This window comes from Lycorma delicatula, chromosome 8, assembly GCF_047948215.1.
Source record: "Lycorma delicatula isolate Av1 chromosome 8, ASM4794821v1, whole genome shotgun sequence".
Taxonomy (NCBI): Eukaryota; Metazoa; Arthropoda; class Insecta; order Hemiptera; family Fulgoridae; genus Lycorma; species Lycorma delicatula.
Genome location: NC_134462.1, coordinates 13,942,576 through 13,959,510, shown reverse-complemented (window position 1 = coordinate 13,959,510; position 16,935 = coordinate 13,942,576). Strand labels below are relative to the sequence as shown.

Below are 16,935 nucleotides of genomic sequence, written 5' to 3'. Positions count from 1 at the left end.
CAATTGCTACTGTTGCTGTTTGGTTCCTGTACATGTTAGCAATTGTTCTTCTATCTCTGTATTTGAACCCTAATTTTTTTAAAATGCTGAACATTTTATTCCAGTCTACGTTATCGAATGCCTTTTCTAGGTCTATAAACGCCAAGTATGTCGGTTTGTTTTTCTTTAATCTTCCTTCTACTATTAATCTGAGGCCTAAAATTGCTTCCCTTGTCCCTATACTTTTCCTGAAACCAAATTGGTCTTCTCCTAACACTTCCTCCACTCTCCTCTCAATTCTTCTGTATAGAATTCTAGTTAAGATTTTTTATGCATGACTAGTTAAACTAATTGTTCTGTATTCTTCACATTTATCTGCCCCTGATTTCTTTGGTATCATTACTATAACACTTTTTTTGAAGTCTGACGGAAATTCCCCTTTTTCATAAATATTACACACCAGTTTGTATAATCTATCAATCGCCTCCTCCCCTGCACTGCGCAGTAATTCTACAGGTATTCCGTCTGTTCCAGGAGCCTTTCTGCCATTTAAATCTTTTAATGCTCTCTTAAATTCAGATCTCAGTATTGTTTCTCCCATTTCATCCTCCTCAACTTCCTCATATAATATAATCTAATATAATATAATATAATCATAAACTTTCTAAAAATATTCAGTGACATGTCGTCTTTGAAAACCACTCAAGCGATGTTAGATTTGATTGACATAACCAGAGTTATATGATCCATAAGTTATTTACCCGTAGAATACAGAGAAGCAGTAAACAGTAATATATATATATATATACTTACATATTTATATTTGAAATTGAACATTAATTGTTAAGTCAAAAAAAAATTCTGTATGACATCATAATTATTAAAATCATACTAATATACAAAATAATTATAGAAATGTATCAGAATAAATTATGAAGGTATGAACTAATAGTTAAAACACATTTAAAGTTTACGATCGTAAAAACGTAGTAGGTAAAAGAAATTAACAAAAATGATCAGTAATTTACCATCAATTTATTTAAAATATGTATATTTATCATAGCAAACGATACAAGAATATTACTATGTTGGTGATGAGTCTTTGCAGATGATCTCCTTCTAAAAATGTCAATTGTCAATTTACAGAAAAACTTCTGTGCATACAGCCTTCTATATTTTCCGGCCGATCTTAGACATTTTCATTCGGGTTGAACACAAGATGCGAATAAGTTTTCACATATAAATAATAAAATACGAGGGAAATTTATTGTAAATACTGGATATTGAAAGGTATCGCTTATATTTTTTATATTCGTCATTTTCCTCGCATTTCCCCAACAATTGAAGCCTATTACATATCACAATCCCATTTTGATTTATAACAATATTTTTGACAAAGTGAAAAAAACAATGGAAAAACGTTTCTCTCTTTTCCTATTATGTCTGGTGGATGCTCATTCTTGGAGATGTTTGCGCGTTACTAATTTTCACGAACGATTTGGTTTCATGTCAAGTCGCTTATAACCGAGATAATATTTATTGATCTTTAAGCGACAGCGGTTTTATACTCGCTTACAGTCGATTAGCGATAACCGAATCGTATAGCGAATAAAAAATTCCAACCCTTACCGGACTTTAAATTTTGTAGCAGCCACTCTGGCAAACTTACTTACTTACTTTTTCGTGTCCGAGCGATGAGACATTAAAACCTTTGCGGCCAGTATTGCTCCACCGAAACACCAGAAGCATTTCCTCGTGCATTTTAGGAGACGTTCAGAGTTCTGAATCTCACCGCACTCACAGTTCAGGCCGTTAGGCTCTGTTTGACGCCATCTAGCGCGGTTAACTCCGGTCGGTGCAACTCTAGTTCGAAGCCGGTTTAAAGTCACCCGCGTTTTCCAGTCCAGGTCATGTCTTGCAGGTGTCGGGGCCCTTTTTGGGAATTACGAAGGGGGCTCGATAGATGTAGAATTCAAAAATCCCTTTCTCGATTTCAGTCTCGAAGGGGGTGGTCGCTCCATCCGGTAAATTGTATGTCGTGTATCGAAAGATTGTCTGAACCGTTCGACGTACTCGGCTTCAGCTCGACGCATTCCAGGTTCCTCCGCGCCCGCCTCTCGGTGCAACTTTTCAATCGGGGTGGGTTTCATACATCCCGTTATTAAACGACAGGTCTCGTTCAGCGCTATATCAACCTTTTTGGTGTGTGTCGATCTGTTCCGCACAGGACATGCATATTCTGGCAAACTAACAGGTAAATTCTGTTCGTATTTATAAACCGGCATTACTAACAATAATGAATTATTATAGAGTTTACGTTATTCTCTTTATATTATTTATTAGATAATGAGATGGTTATTGAAAACGTGTCGAGTCTAAACGTATAGACCGTGGAGGATATCGTTTCTTTAATAATTTCATTAATAAAAAAAGTAAAGGTTATTTAGATACTCAAAATTCACAAAAATATGTATCGAATAATATTTCTATTCTATTCCACAGTTAAAATAATTTCATACAGTTTGAAACGGTAAGATCATTTTTGCATCGACTAAGTAAATTAAACTAGCGAATTAAAAATTAGTTATCGTTATGCAGAATGTATACGGTATAATTTATTATTTTATTTTTGGTAAAGAACTTAGGATCTATATTTGTATAACCACCAACAGGGTTAGAAGTTTCATCGTATTCCAATTTTACTGTGTAACCGTCTAATTCTTCATCGCATTCATTAACGGGAATTTTCCTGTTCCAAAAGACCCTCTGAAATCATCCATATCTACAGACCAAACCGTGATATCTCCAAATCCTTCTTCTTTTAACCGATCCATCTACAAATGAAAAAATTAAATATAATTAGTAATAGTTATTTGTACCTTAAAAGGTCTGCATCTTGTAAGAATCTGTAGTTCTTGTTATTGTTTACCGCCACAGTAAATAGCTTAATCGCTTCACATAATTACTACCAACACTGTAGGATTTACGAAGCTTCCTGTGTTTTCTTAAATTCTGAGTCGTGTTGCGTATGGAGTTTCACTCTTGTTTAAAACTCTCTTCCGTTCGATCGTCATTCGATTAGCGCGTTTATTTTATTTTAAATATACACAATATGAAATTAACTTCGTTAGCTAAAGTCGGATTAAGAGATTTTTATTTTTGTAGTATAGTAATTTGTTCGGTTTGGATTTTTGAGATAACTCACCCGATAAATTTATTTTTTTCATTTAACTGTTTTTAGTCTAACGCGATACACAATAGGCGTTGATTTATAAATAACATACGATCCACTGCTATTGAAAAAAAAATCATAAAATGTGCTTTATTGTTAAATCGCTTTATCGGTTAAATTTATCAAATGAATTTACTTCAGATAATAATAATAATAATAAAAATAGAATAATTCACTCGACAGGATAAACGATAGATTTGCGTAAAATTCGTGTAATAATTTATTTAATTTAATGGAATTTACAACTACACAAATACAGACGTTTGACTACCTCCTTTATAACCGTGAATTGTGCTGACCGGTTTGCGGTATCATTATAACAACATTTATATTATACAAGTACATGCAATTTTATCCGTCGTGCCTGATAAAGGTATTTGAGGTGCTTTATAGATTGTCGGTGTATGTCTTTGTCATACCGTTATGTATCTTGAAGTTCAAAACTCGGTTTCCATTTCCTGAGCAAACATTCTTTATTTAAAAACAAACTTGTTCGTTAATATTATATTAAGCGACTTGCAAAAATAAAAACGATACGGTATTTGAATCTTTGAGGATGAGCCTGCAGTCGCAAATTAAGTTTTTATATGGACAAATTATTAATGAAATATCCTTAATCCACTCCACGCTTATATTATTACTTTTGGTACTTAGAAAACGGTTTACAATTTGGTCGATCTCTAGATTTTTCCGTTCCGTGCAAATCTATCCGCATAGATTCTTTAAAATGTTTTCCTATTTGCGTAAATGTAACTTCTGTACGGTGTTAAAACAAAATTTTTCATATTTAAAATTATTATAAATGATTTCGCTTAAATAAATCGTTTACGCCGTGGAAATGGCACGCGTCAAGGTATAGTTATACTCTGCTCCACCTACGCTTAGGCTATTCGATATTTTTTTTTTCATACTTGTAAGCATTAATTTAACACGTCTTGGATTGTTATTTAACCGTGTAATTTTCGTGCGTCGCAAGTCCCGATCGTCCTATATTTGCATTTTCACCGGGATGTTTGTGTTATTTAGCTGTTATGAGCTGTACAAATGTCCGACTGTACCGATAATATACGTCTGGTATCGCACCAAAGTGACGGTAAATCTTATCTTTTTTTACCGGCTACTTATAAACTGTACCGCACAGAAGTGGTATCGAGGGGAGAATAGGATGCCTACAGACGTGCTTGTACAGGACATAAGTAACAGTAAACTTGTTAACGTATTTTACATCAGATATTTAAAATCAGATAAAATAAGGCAAAGAAAACTAAAAATATCAGGTGGTAATATAAAAGCGGTGAAGGTTAATTCTTTGGTGTTAAGTAGATTGTATAAGAAAGCTATCTATTGTAATGGATACTATGATTCGACTTCCGGTAAATTTTGACATATCTTCTCGTTTTACAGCCCCCAAACCCCAAAACCACTGTCTGTTCCAAAGTTTATATATACATTATATATATATATATATATATATATATATATATATATATATATATATATATATATATATATATATAATTTTCACTTTCTTGTTAACACGATAACTGTGGTAATTTTGCGCCAATCGCTTTCAAATTGGTATATAAAGTATAACGACCCAAAATATCGGTCGAGTTCGTTAATAGGCAAAATCAAACCACGGGCTTTTTCAAAAAAACAAAATATCGCTATAATTTTCGTAAGTAAAATATTTAACCCGTTTAAAGTTTCTAATATTCTTCGGATAAGGGTGTAAAACGTATATAAGTAAAGGTTTTTGATGTCACCAACCGCTGGCTCAGGGGATGAAAAAAATGCGGTTTCGATGACAAAAAAATTCTTACCTCCATTATTAGGTACAGCGTAAAATCCGTAAAGCGGTCGTTAATCCTCTAAACATTACCTAAAACTTTTGTCTGTAACAATTTTTGATACGATCAACCCTTATGACAAGGGAAGACAAAATATTGCTGAAATTGTCAGAAGATGGGGTGCTTATCGTATGTTACACGTGTGAAAATTTTTTTCACTTCCGATTATTGTGGTATCGAGTTAATTTGAAATTTTTCATAACTTTAAGGTGGAATTTATCCCCTATTTAGCACCGGTGAAATCTTCCGGCGTGCCGAAAGGGATTTTTTTTCCTTTCAGCCGATTCAGAAATACATCATTTTAAAAATTACATGAGATTATTAAATCCCATTCGATTCAGCTACGTTAAAAAAACATCGTGAAATAAAAAGTTATTTATACGATGATAAAATTAATTTACCTTAGTTTTCGATGAACGTTCATAATCAAAACCGACCGGTCTTTCTTGTAAGCAAACGGTACTTGCTGTTCATCATCCCAAATCGTCTGAAATAATGAGTTATTTCAGACGATAACTATACAAAACTAAAAACGGTATGCTATATGCTGTTTATTTTTACAGTTGAGAACTTGGAGTACGTAAAATAACCGTCATACTTTTTTGGAAAAATGTATTGTATTTCAATCAAGTAAGACGCTGTTGTTACGGCAGGTCTGCTTTCGTTTTAGACAAGTTCTGCTGTCTTTTATCAGAAGCAGGTTCTTTAACTTCTGATAAATTATTCTTTCTACCGATGCTTTTAAGACCGGTGCCGGTTCTGTTACCGCTTCCTTTGGTTTGACGGTGATCGCAGGAGCAGATACAACCTGTGCGTAAGTCGTGGCCTTCGGCGTTCTGCTATGCACGATTTTCCCGGATTCAAAATAACGATCTTTTGAACGGTCTTCGCATCCTGAACGTAATTTCTTCCTTATATTTTGGACGATACCTTGGCTCTTGAGCTACGTTGTCCGTTACAGTTTACACATATCGGCAGATTCCTGCACAGATCATCCGGGTTCAACCGGTCGCCACACGCGCAAATCTGTTTTCTCGTGCATCTCGCAGCCGTGTGTCCGAATTTTTGACATCCGAAACACAGCAACGCACATCAAGCCTAGCCGATGTAAAATAAATTATTTTGATTATCTTATAATCACTGAAAAATTATTTTCTACTTTTTAGAGCTATTTCGTTTTAAAAGAAAACCTTTGTTTTAAAAAAATTTACTTTTTAGTCTCCTGCCCGCATTAAAAGTCACAAAATACAGAAAAATCAAAATTCAAAATCACAAAATTCATTTACTTACGATAACAAATTAGGAAACAAATTAGAAAACCCCTCTACAAAGTAAAACATACGAATTAAATCAAATAGAGAATTTTAAACAAAAAAATTAATATATTAACAAATACAGAGTCGTTCACGGGAACCGGATGTTTTTGAAGCGAGTTGTACTCGGGCGTTCGTGGTGGGAAGGGCACGTGCCTGGTATCTGACGTTTCCTTTGTTCATAGGATTTACATATTAGTCGTTGAGATGGAGCCGTGGACGCTAGACCAACGCCTGTACGCGTATGACAGTTTTGTGCGAAATGACGAATCCGTAACTGCTGTGCAGCGAGATTTCCGCCGTCAGTTTAATATTCATCGTAATGCAAGCGTCCCTTCTCGTAACACAATATCGCGACGGGTAAACAACCTTCGAACAAGCGGTTCAATATTGAAGAAAAAACCACCGGATCCCCGACGAACTGCTAGCACTCCGGAGAAATCGAACGAGGGAAGCCATTGTCAGAAGCCCACGCCGCTCTATTCAGAGGCATTCAGCAGCGCTTCAAATGAGCACAAGTACGGTAAGACGAATCCTGCATACAGACCTGCATTTCCATCCTTACAAGATAGCCGTCGTGCGGCAGTTAAACGAGCAAGATTTCACGCGGCGATTACAATTTTGTCGACAAATGCTTACCGTTTTTGAAGAAAATGAAAATTTGTTATCGTTAATGAGTTACGAAGCCCGTTTTCATCCGAATGGCTTTGTCAACAAACAGAATTGCCGGTATCGGGCAGAAAGATACCCGCGTCGGCTTCACGAGAGACCACTTCATAGCCCAAAGGTGACTGTCTGGTGTGTAATAGGAAAGGTCGGTGTTATTGGACCGTATTTTTTTAAAAGAAAATGACGCTTCCGTAACTGTAACAGCTGATCGTTACATTGCGATGTTGAATACGTTTTTCATCCCTGAGTTACGAAACCGGGGAATCGATTCTCAAAACGTGTTATTCCAGCAGGATGGAGCTACAGCGCACACAGCGAGGGCAACGATGGCTGTTCTCCGTAACTTGTTTCCGGAACGGATCGTTTCCAGATTCGGCGACATTCCTTGGCCTCCTCGGTCCCCCGACTTGAGTAGTTGTGATTTTTTTCTGCGGGGGTTTCTGAAATCGCGTGTGTACGGCGATAAACCGCGTACATTGGAGGACCTTAATATCGCAATTCGTCATCGCGTCACCCAGATTGATGTAGACATGCTGCAAAGAATTGAGGCCAATTACCGTGAAAGGCTATAACAATGTATTGCCCAAAATGGACATCACTTGCCGGACATAATTTTTCGTTCATGAGTAAGTAACAAATGCTTTGATTTAACAAGTGTTTCAGTACCAATAAAACTTTTTTAAAGTAAATATTAAATTTTTTATGATTATTTTAAAAACATCCGGTTCCCGTGAATGACCCTGTATAAAAATGCACTGAAAAGTAAAAAATAAATTGGAATGGAATGGAATGCAAAGTTGGCGGGAGTTTATTTCTCCCTACTTATCGCAGAACCTGGACAGAGTCCCTTGCTGCTGGATGATTCTAATCGGGCTTGTTTTTAAAAGATTTATTTTTAAATGGCGGGTCTAATTTTTCAAGTTTTGTTTATTATTTAGTATTTTTAAGACGGATTTAGTTGCATTCCAATCCATTGTTGAACCAGCGTTATCGAACCCATTTTATGGGCCGACCGCGGAAGGCTAGGCTTATGAGGCCTGTCCTTCCGACGTAATTCCCCTTCAGACCGTCCACTGAAGTCCTTTCGGTGCTAACGCTTCATATGCTATCAGGAATACGCCACAACGGGGCACTAACTATCAGGAGGGAGCAATGCGACCCCTACTCCGGAGGTGTCGCAATTGCTGGTTTATTTTATTTAACTTGTAAGTTTTAAAGGAGAGGTGTGTGGAAGTTCTTCATCCACTTCTGTTATGGCTGTCTTCCAGGACGCATCTCTGCTGGGCTCTATTCCGGACTTCAGTCCGTGATGTTGAAGCGAGTAGAGGGTCTTCCTTCTTCTTCATCTTCTACTTCTCCTTCTTCTTCTTCTTCCGATGACCTCTTCATTCTTCTTTGGCCTGCACTTTCCGAGAATTGGTAGTAACCGAAGTTACATACCGTTAACCTTAAAATTCCCGAGGCCCCGAAGGGCTGAACGGGGGAAAGTGCAGGTTTCTTCCTTCTTCCGTGCTGTCAGTGGCTGCTGGGCTTGTGACTGCTGGGCTGATGGCTGCTGGGCTCGTCCCCTCTTTCTTCTTTCTTGAAAGGAAAGGTAATAGAGAACTTACAAAATGGTGTAACCTATTCGCGATCGCGGTTTTGGGGCGGCGATTTTCTTAGAAGATGTAAACAGAAATTATTTACTGCAAATAATTATTAATCTCCAGACACACGTGTGTCCGGGAAGGGGTTGGGGGGACCGCGTGGCCGCAGTGAAGAATCCATTTCTTTATTGCGGTGGCTGTTGGTATCTACAACAAAAGAAATGGAACACAAAAAAAAAAAAAAAAAAAAAGTGAGGACCGCGTTTTGTTTTAACTACGACTTACCGTATTTTGATGTCTTAGGACCATATAACTCGCGAAAACTATTCACTCGCGACCCCGGAAACGTTTCTTACGAGTTATTCCGTTTGTGGCTCATGCAATATGGAGGCCCCTAAGCCTGGTTTGTCGATTATCGGCTCCCGCACCGCACCATCACGGTGGTTCGTCCAGGATAAATAAATTATATAAATATCTAATAAATAAAAAATAAATAAATGTAGTAATTATTAAATTTTAAAATGAAAGTAATGAAATTTTTTTTTGTCTTCAGTCATTTGATTGGTTTAATGCAGCTCTCCAAGATTCCCTATCAAGTGCTAGTCGTTTCATTTCAGTATACCCTCTACATCCTACATCCCTAACAATTTCTTTTACATATTCCAAACGTGGCCTGCCTACACAATTTTTTCCTTCTATCTGTCCTTCCAATACTAAAGCGACTATTCCAGGATGCCTTAGTATGTGGCCTATAAGTCTGTCTCTTTTTTTAACTATATTTTTCCAAATGCTTCTTTCTTCATCTATTTGCCGCAATACCTCTTCATTTGTCACTTTATCCACCCGTCTGATTTTTAACATTCTCCTATAGCACCGCATTTCAAAAGCTTCTAATCTTTTCTTCTCAGATACTCCGATTGTCCAAGTTTCACTTCCATATAAAGCGACACTCCAAACATACACTTTCAAAAATCTTTTCCTGACATTTAAATTAATTTTTGATGTAAACAAATTATATTTCTTACTGAAGGCTCGTTTAGCTTGTGCTATTCGGCATTTTATATCGCTCCTGCTTCGACCATCTTTAGTAATTCTACTTCCCAAATAACAAAATTCTTCTACCTCCGTAATCTTTTCTCCTCCTATTTTCACATTCAGCGGTCCATCTTTGTTATTTCTACTACATTTTACTACCTTTGTTTTGTTCTTGTTTACTTTCGTGCGATAGTTCTTGCGTAGGACTTCATCCATGCCGTTCATTGTTTCTTCTAAATCCTTTTTACTCTCGGCTAGAATTACTGTATCATCGGCAAATCGTAGCATCTTTATCTTTTCACCTTGTACTGTTACTCCGAATCTAAATTGTTCTTTAACATCATTAACTGCTAGTTCCATATAGAAATTAAAAAGTAACGGAGATAGGGAACATCCTTGTCGGACTCCCTTTCTTATGATACCGTCGCGTGCAATATGCTACCGTAAATTTAAAGAGAGCTTTCAGAAAACTTTCACAGAACAAACAGTTCATTCTTTATGAATATAATAATTAAGGTTAAACTGAAATTATAATAACTGTTATCAGCGAAAATCAAATAACTAGTTATGTAATTCATTTTTGTTTTGATAAAATAGCAACTTCAACAACAAACTTTCTCTTTTTATTCTTATTCTTATTCAAAGTCGAAGTTAAAATATTTAATACGACTCGTATCGGCTTTCTGTTACCGATTAAAATTACAAAAACATAAAAATATAGTCATCACATAACATTCAGAAGGTATAATTTACGCATAATCTACGGTCCTCCATCAGTTTTAATAACTCTGTCGATAGACAATACGTACAAAATAAAACTTAACTAGGGAATATATTTCTGTAAGTCAAGCACGTAGGCTTTCTGTCCCTGAAAACAGTAGAACGGCGCACTACTTCAAGATGTGAAAACCATTAATGAAAATTTAAAGAAAATGTATACAAACAAAAAAAAATTTCTTCACAATGTAGCTAATTTGCTGGAATTTGTTAACAATTGTTTTCCTGTACTACTTTCAATCTATATTACAGAAAGCATACACTAGTGTTTTAAAGTAAGGTGCGTTTTGAATTTTCCGATTATATACGCGATAAAACTAATAGCGCTTGCGAAGCTAACTAAGTTATTTCAGTCGATAGTCAGCTGTTAGCGACAATTAATTTTTTGTCGTCAGTTGTTTTTATTCATCCATTCATAATGACAGCTACAGTTCGTGATCTCGCCAAGTGTGAAGTATCAGAATTTTTAAATTAAATTTTTTTTTAACGACAACCGATTACAGCGTTATTAGATAAGAATGTAATGTAAAAAGCGGCTCTCCTAAAAATTACAAATTTAACTGGCTTCAAGAATTTGAAAAGTTCATAGATTTCTACCGTATAAACTCCAAAAAAAGCGATTCGCATAACTTAAACGGTCCACAAGAACACGATGAACCGTTAAGCTAGTACATCCCAAACGTAGGTGACAAAGGAGAATCTGTTCACAGAAACTTTCTCGCACAGTTATTTTTCAAGGCGATACATTCGATTTAATTTGACGAGACTTATTGTCGACAATCGTCAAATCCGTTCGTTCTATGAAACCGCTTTACAGCCGTCGTTTGACAAAGCACTTATAATCAAAATTCCCGAAAAGCGGTTATCTACAATAGCTTACGCAAACGAAGGCCGCATCAACCTAGAATTCTTACGTAGAAAGGAACCTAGATGCGTCTATTTCGGTTACCGAAAAGAGAAAGAGAAACTGTATGAATCGGATGCGTAGTGAATATGTCAACGTTTTAGGAGCGTTTAATTAATTACAACGTACCAGAATATCAAATTATACAAATAATGAAGCGTTTTGAAAAATTATTTTAAGAAAAACAACGAAAATAAAGAAATATGGATTTAACTAAGATTACGTTATCTTTTTTTTTGTGCGCTGATCAAAACCATTTTCGATCGGTCTTATCTCGCCAAGGGTGATACATATAAAAATATATATAACATTTTAAGATCATACAACTCAGATATTTGTTGAATACGTTGAGCTAATAATTACTGAACTTAAAATAATTTATACGCACGATTGCGTTTTTCTGAAATTCCACTAATACATATAAATATCCGTTAAACTAATAAACTACATTTTATATGTCATAATAGTTTATATTAACCGTATTAATACAATTTTATTCCGATTATTTTAATGGCCATAACAATTACATTAAAGTATAAGAGTATAAATATAATTTAAATTTTAAATAAGAATATATATTTAAATAAACTGGGCCGTATACTTTTCAAGTTCGAATAGTGTGCATATATATATTATATATGTTAAGTCTGTGGGTGTGTGTATGTGCATGAAATTCAAGGGTTGCCTTGTGTGGCGTTGTAAACGTAAAGAACAGGGTACATAATATATATAAATATGTATATGCAAAGTGAATATTGCTTCATATCAGCTGTTCGAGTGTTGTACACGAAGAACATGAGGCGCCACACTGTTGCGAGGTCAAGGACGTTCTCCCCTCTGCAATTTTAACTTTTGCTCCGGGCATTTAAACTGCCACGATCATTTTACATCGCAAACTGGATATCGAAAAGTTATTTAACTCCTGTATAACGTAAACGTATTACATAAACCGGTAATATATTTTTTTTTATTCGAAAAAAAAACTATTTCCACGATGACTGATGATTATTTTGTAAAACAATATGTACCTATTTTATCAGATACAAGATTTCTTTAGCAAATTCGTTTTTCTTTTTTAATCGCTACCGATATCTATAAGAAAATAAATTATCGTAACGGAATAAAATGACTACAGAAAAAAGCTACCTAAATAAATAAATATAAATATATGATAAACGGCTTAGTAAATAATCTTAACATGACAGTCCTTTAAATTTGCAAAAAAATATATTAAAACTACCAAGTATCACTTCCTACGCGTGTTTTTACGTATCGATTACCTATCGTTAATAAATTATTGAATCTCTTTAGTATTTTCTTTCGAAAAACAACTCGAGAAAAAATATCGTAGCTTAGCGCAAAATCGAAATTTTCAGTAAGTTATTTTTATTCGTATTTTTAAAATAAGAAAAACGTATTTATAATTATTTAAAATTATAAACGTCTTGCTTTCAAATTACGTGTCTTCCAAAGAACCTTTCAGAGCTCCGTCACGAGTTATGAAGATGTAGTTATTTTCTAATAATTCTCGGGAAGAATAATTACCGTTAATTTGGAAACAAATCATTTATCATTTTTAAATTATATCACGATTTCATCATGGTGTTTAACAAAATACAATAATTACTAAAAATTTGTCAAACGTCTAAACTGTTTAAGGTTTTATGGTAACAAGCGTGGGATTTTATATATACATATATATATATATAATATATATATACACACACACACACACATACATAAGTATATAGAGCAGAAGATCAAAATTTAATGAGTGTAAAATCAGATAAGCTATTTATCTTTACCTAAAGAATTCATAATAATATATAATTTATAATATATAATAATATAGTAATATATAATTTAATTTTGTTCGAAACTCGAAACAGAATTTATTTTTCTTATTATATATTTATTAGAAAAGAAGCTACAAACGGAGCAAAAAATACAAGGAGAGTATAAAAATCATTAGTCAAACATTAAAAAGAAATAAACAATATTAACAATAAAAGAAATATGAGTGTGTGATATATATATATATATATACACATAAATTTGTTAGTTTATTACACAGTAATATAGATTAGATATAAACAATTAATCTATTTACGTATACCAAGATACATAGTAGCAGCACAGTGACATAACTGAGACAATATCGTTTTATATTTAAGAAATGCAAATAATTTTCTATATCGGCCAAATCATCATCCGAAATACTGTCAACTCCGATTGGTTGTATGAGTATCACAAGCAATGGCGTATAATGTACCCATTCAAGAAGGATATGATGAACTGTTTTACACTTTTTATAACTAATAGTTATAAAAAGTACTAATATATATAATAACGTAAAACTATTTTATATATATTGTGATTAATACAATCAGGAAATAAATTTAGGTATGAAACAAAGGTTAACTTCCCGATAAAAAACATCATCAATAATAAATAACGAGAGGGGTGTAAACCTTCGGCTAGAGTCGATGAAAAAAAAACAATGAATTTTTTAACCGATTATTTAACTGGCTTTTTTAATTACATTTTATATACGGTAATAACATCTGTGACAAATGTTTGCCTGGTGTATTGTCATAAGACTTCAACAGACTTTCCAACAGACCGCTTCACTGTAGAATTCCACCGCTGGATGCAATAATTTTATTTGTCCCATAAGATAATATCTCGAGCCGTCATTCTGCAAACTCCGTGCTGATGTTCCCATAACCTTTCTTTGAATTATCAATTAGCTATCGCTCGCTTCGATGCGGTTTCTTTTTACACATATTCTATATATAATAGCCTCGATATTCTCTTTATACGCGTTAACACGGATGCTATTCGAAATAAACTCTGTCGTTCGATGTCATCGACTAGGTTCTTCTTTGTTCGCGTAACCTTACTGTGCAACAAAAATTTATATCGGTACCACGGGACACAAAGATTCTCCACACCGTTTCATACCTGCGTTCTAAATCGTTATACGGCACTCCGTATAAATAAAGTAAGCGCTATGCAAACGGTATTCTTCGGTACAAGTAATAATGCGAATTTAATCGAGAGTGAATTTTTCGTTCTCCATTAACGATTTAACGACACGCGCGCACAAACTCGTTCGTATAAATCGTTAAAAAATAAATAAATTTTATTAAACGACCGGTGAAAGTTGAGGAATGCTCAACGATCCTGAATCTTAAGAATTCAGAAAATTAACGTCTACATGTTATACGTTAAAACAAACGTTTTACTTAAGATTAAAGTAAAAAGTACGAACCCATACGTTTAATGTCTTTCCTCGAGCATATGTTGACGCTTCGAACGGTATCCAAGTTTCACTTCCATATAAAGCGACACTCCAAACATATACTTTCAAAAATCTTTTCCTGACATTTAAATTAATTATAACAAATTATATTTCTTACTGAAAGCTTGTTTCGCTTGTGCTATTCGGCATTTTATATCGCTCCTGCTTCGTCCATCTTTAGTAATTCTACTTCCCAAATAACAAAATTCTTCTACCTCCATAATCTTTTCTCTTCCTATTTTCACATTCAGTGGTCCATCTTTGTTATTTCTACTACATTTCATTACTTTTGTTTTGTTCTTGTTTATTTTCATGCGATAGTTCTTGCGTAGGACTTCATCTATGCCGTTCATTGTTTCTTCTAAATCCTTTTTACTCTCGGCTAGAATTACTATATCATCGGCAAATCGTAGCATCTTTATCTTTTCACCTTGTACTGTTATTCCGAATCTAAATTGTTCTTTAACATCATTAACTGCTAGTTCCATGTAAAGATTAAAAAGTAACGGAGATAGGGAACATCCTTGTCGGACTCCCTTTCTTATTACGGCTTCTTTCTTATGTTCTTCAATTGTTACTGTAGCTGTTTGGTTCCTGTACATGTTAGCAATTATTCTTCTATCTCTGTATTTGAACCCTATTTTTTTTAAAATGCTGAACATTTTATTCCAGTCTACGTTATCGAATGCCTTTTCTAGGTCTATAAACGCCAAGTATGTGGGTTTGTTTTTCTTTAATCTTCCTTCTACTATTAATCTGAGGCCTAAAATTGCTTCCCTTGTCCCTATACTTTACCTGAAACCTGAGCCTTTCTGCCATTTAAATCTTTTAATGCTCTCTTAAATTCAGATCTCAGTATTGTTTCTCCCATTTCATCCTCCTCAACTTCCTCTTCTTCCTCTATAACACCATTTTCTAATTCATTTCCTCCGTATAACTCTTCAATATATTCCACCCACCTATCGACTTTACCTTTCGTATTACATATCGGTGTACCATCTTTGTTTAACACATTATTAGATTTTAATTTATGTACCCCAAAATTTTCCTTAACTTTCCTGTATGCTCCGACTATTTTACCAATGTTCATTTCTCTTTCCACTTCTGAACACTTTTCTTTAATCCTCTTCTTTCGCCAGTTTGCACTTCCTGTTTATAGCATTTCTTAATTGCCGATAGTTCCTTTTACTTTCTTCATCACGACATTCTTATATTTTCTACGTTCATCCATCAGCTGCAATATATCGTCTGAAACCCAAGGTTTTCTACCAGTTCTCTTTATTCCGCCTAAGTTCGCTTCTGCTGATTTAAGAATTTCCTTTTTTTCCTTTTTAACATTCTCCCATTCTTCTTCTACATTTTCTACCTTATCTTTTTTACTCAGACCTCTTGCGATGTCCTCCTCAAAAATCTTCTTTACTTCATCTTCCTCAAGCTTCTCTAAATTCCACCGATTCATCTGACACCTTTTCTTCAGGTTTTTAAACCCCAATCTACATTTCATTGTCACCAAATTATGGTCGCTATCAATGTCTGCTCCAGGGTAAGTTTCACAGTCAACGAGTTGATTTCTAAATCTTTGCTTAACCATGATATAATCTATCTGATACCTTGCAGTATCGCCTGGCTTTTTCCAAGTGTATATTTTTCTATTATGATTTTTAAATTGGGTGTTGGCAATTACTAAATTATACTTCGTGGAAAACTCTATAAGTCGGTCCCATCTTTCATTCCTTTTCCCCAGCCCGTATTCACCCATTATATTTCCTTCCTTGCCTTTTCCAACGCTTGCATTCCAATCTCCAACTATTATTAAATTTTCATCTCCTTTTACGTGTTTAATTGCTTCATCAATCTCTTCGTATACATACTCTACCTCATCGTCAACATGTGCGCTTGTAGGCATATAGACGTTAACAATCGTTGTCGGTTTAGTTTTTGATTTTATCCTTATTACAATGATTCTATCGCTATGCGTTTTGAAATACTCTACTCTCTTTCCTATCTTCTTGTTCATTATGAAACCTACTCCTGCCTGCCCATTACTTGAAGCTGAGTTAATTATTCTAAAATCACCCGACCAAAAGTCGCCTTCCTCTTCCCACCGAACTTCACTAATTCCTACTACATCCACATTTTTATCCTATCCATTTCCCTAGTCCCAACCCGGAGATCCGAACGGGGAACTAGTTTACCTCCGGAATATTTTACCGAGGAAGGCGCCTCCATCATTGCTATATGAAAATGCAGAGAGCCACATTTTCTTGGAAAAAAAGCAGCTGTAGT

At 34.7% G+C, this 16,935-nt stretch overlaps 1 protein-coding gene across 1 annotated transcript in view; it reads left to right on the top strand.

The window, feature by feature from the left end:
- Positions 1 to 16,935, top strand: part of LOC142329127 (uncharacterized) — a 134,932-nt gene that overhangs the window by 29,419 nt on the left and 88,578 nt on the right. The window lies entirely within an intron of this gene.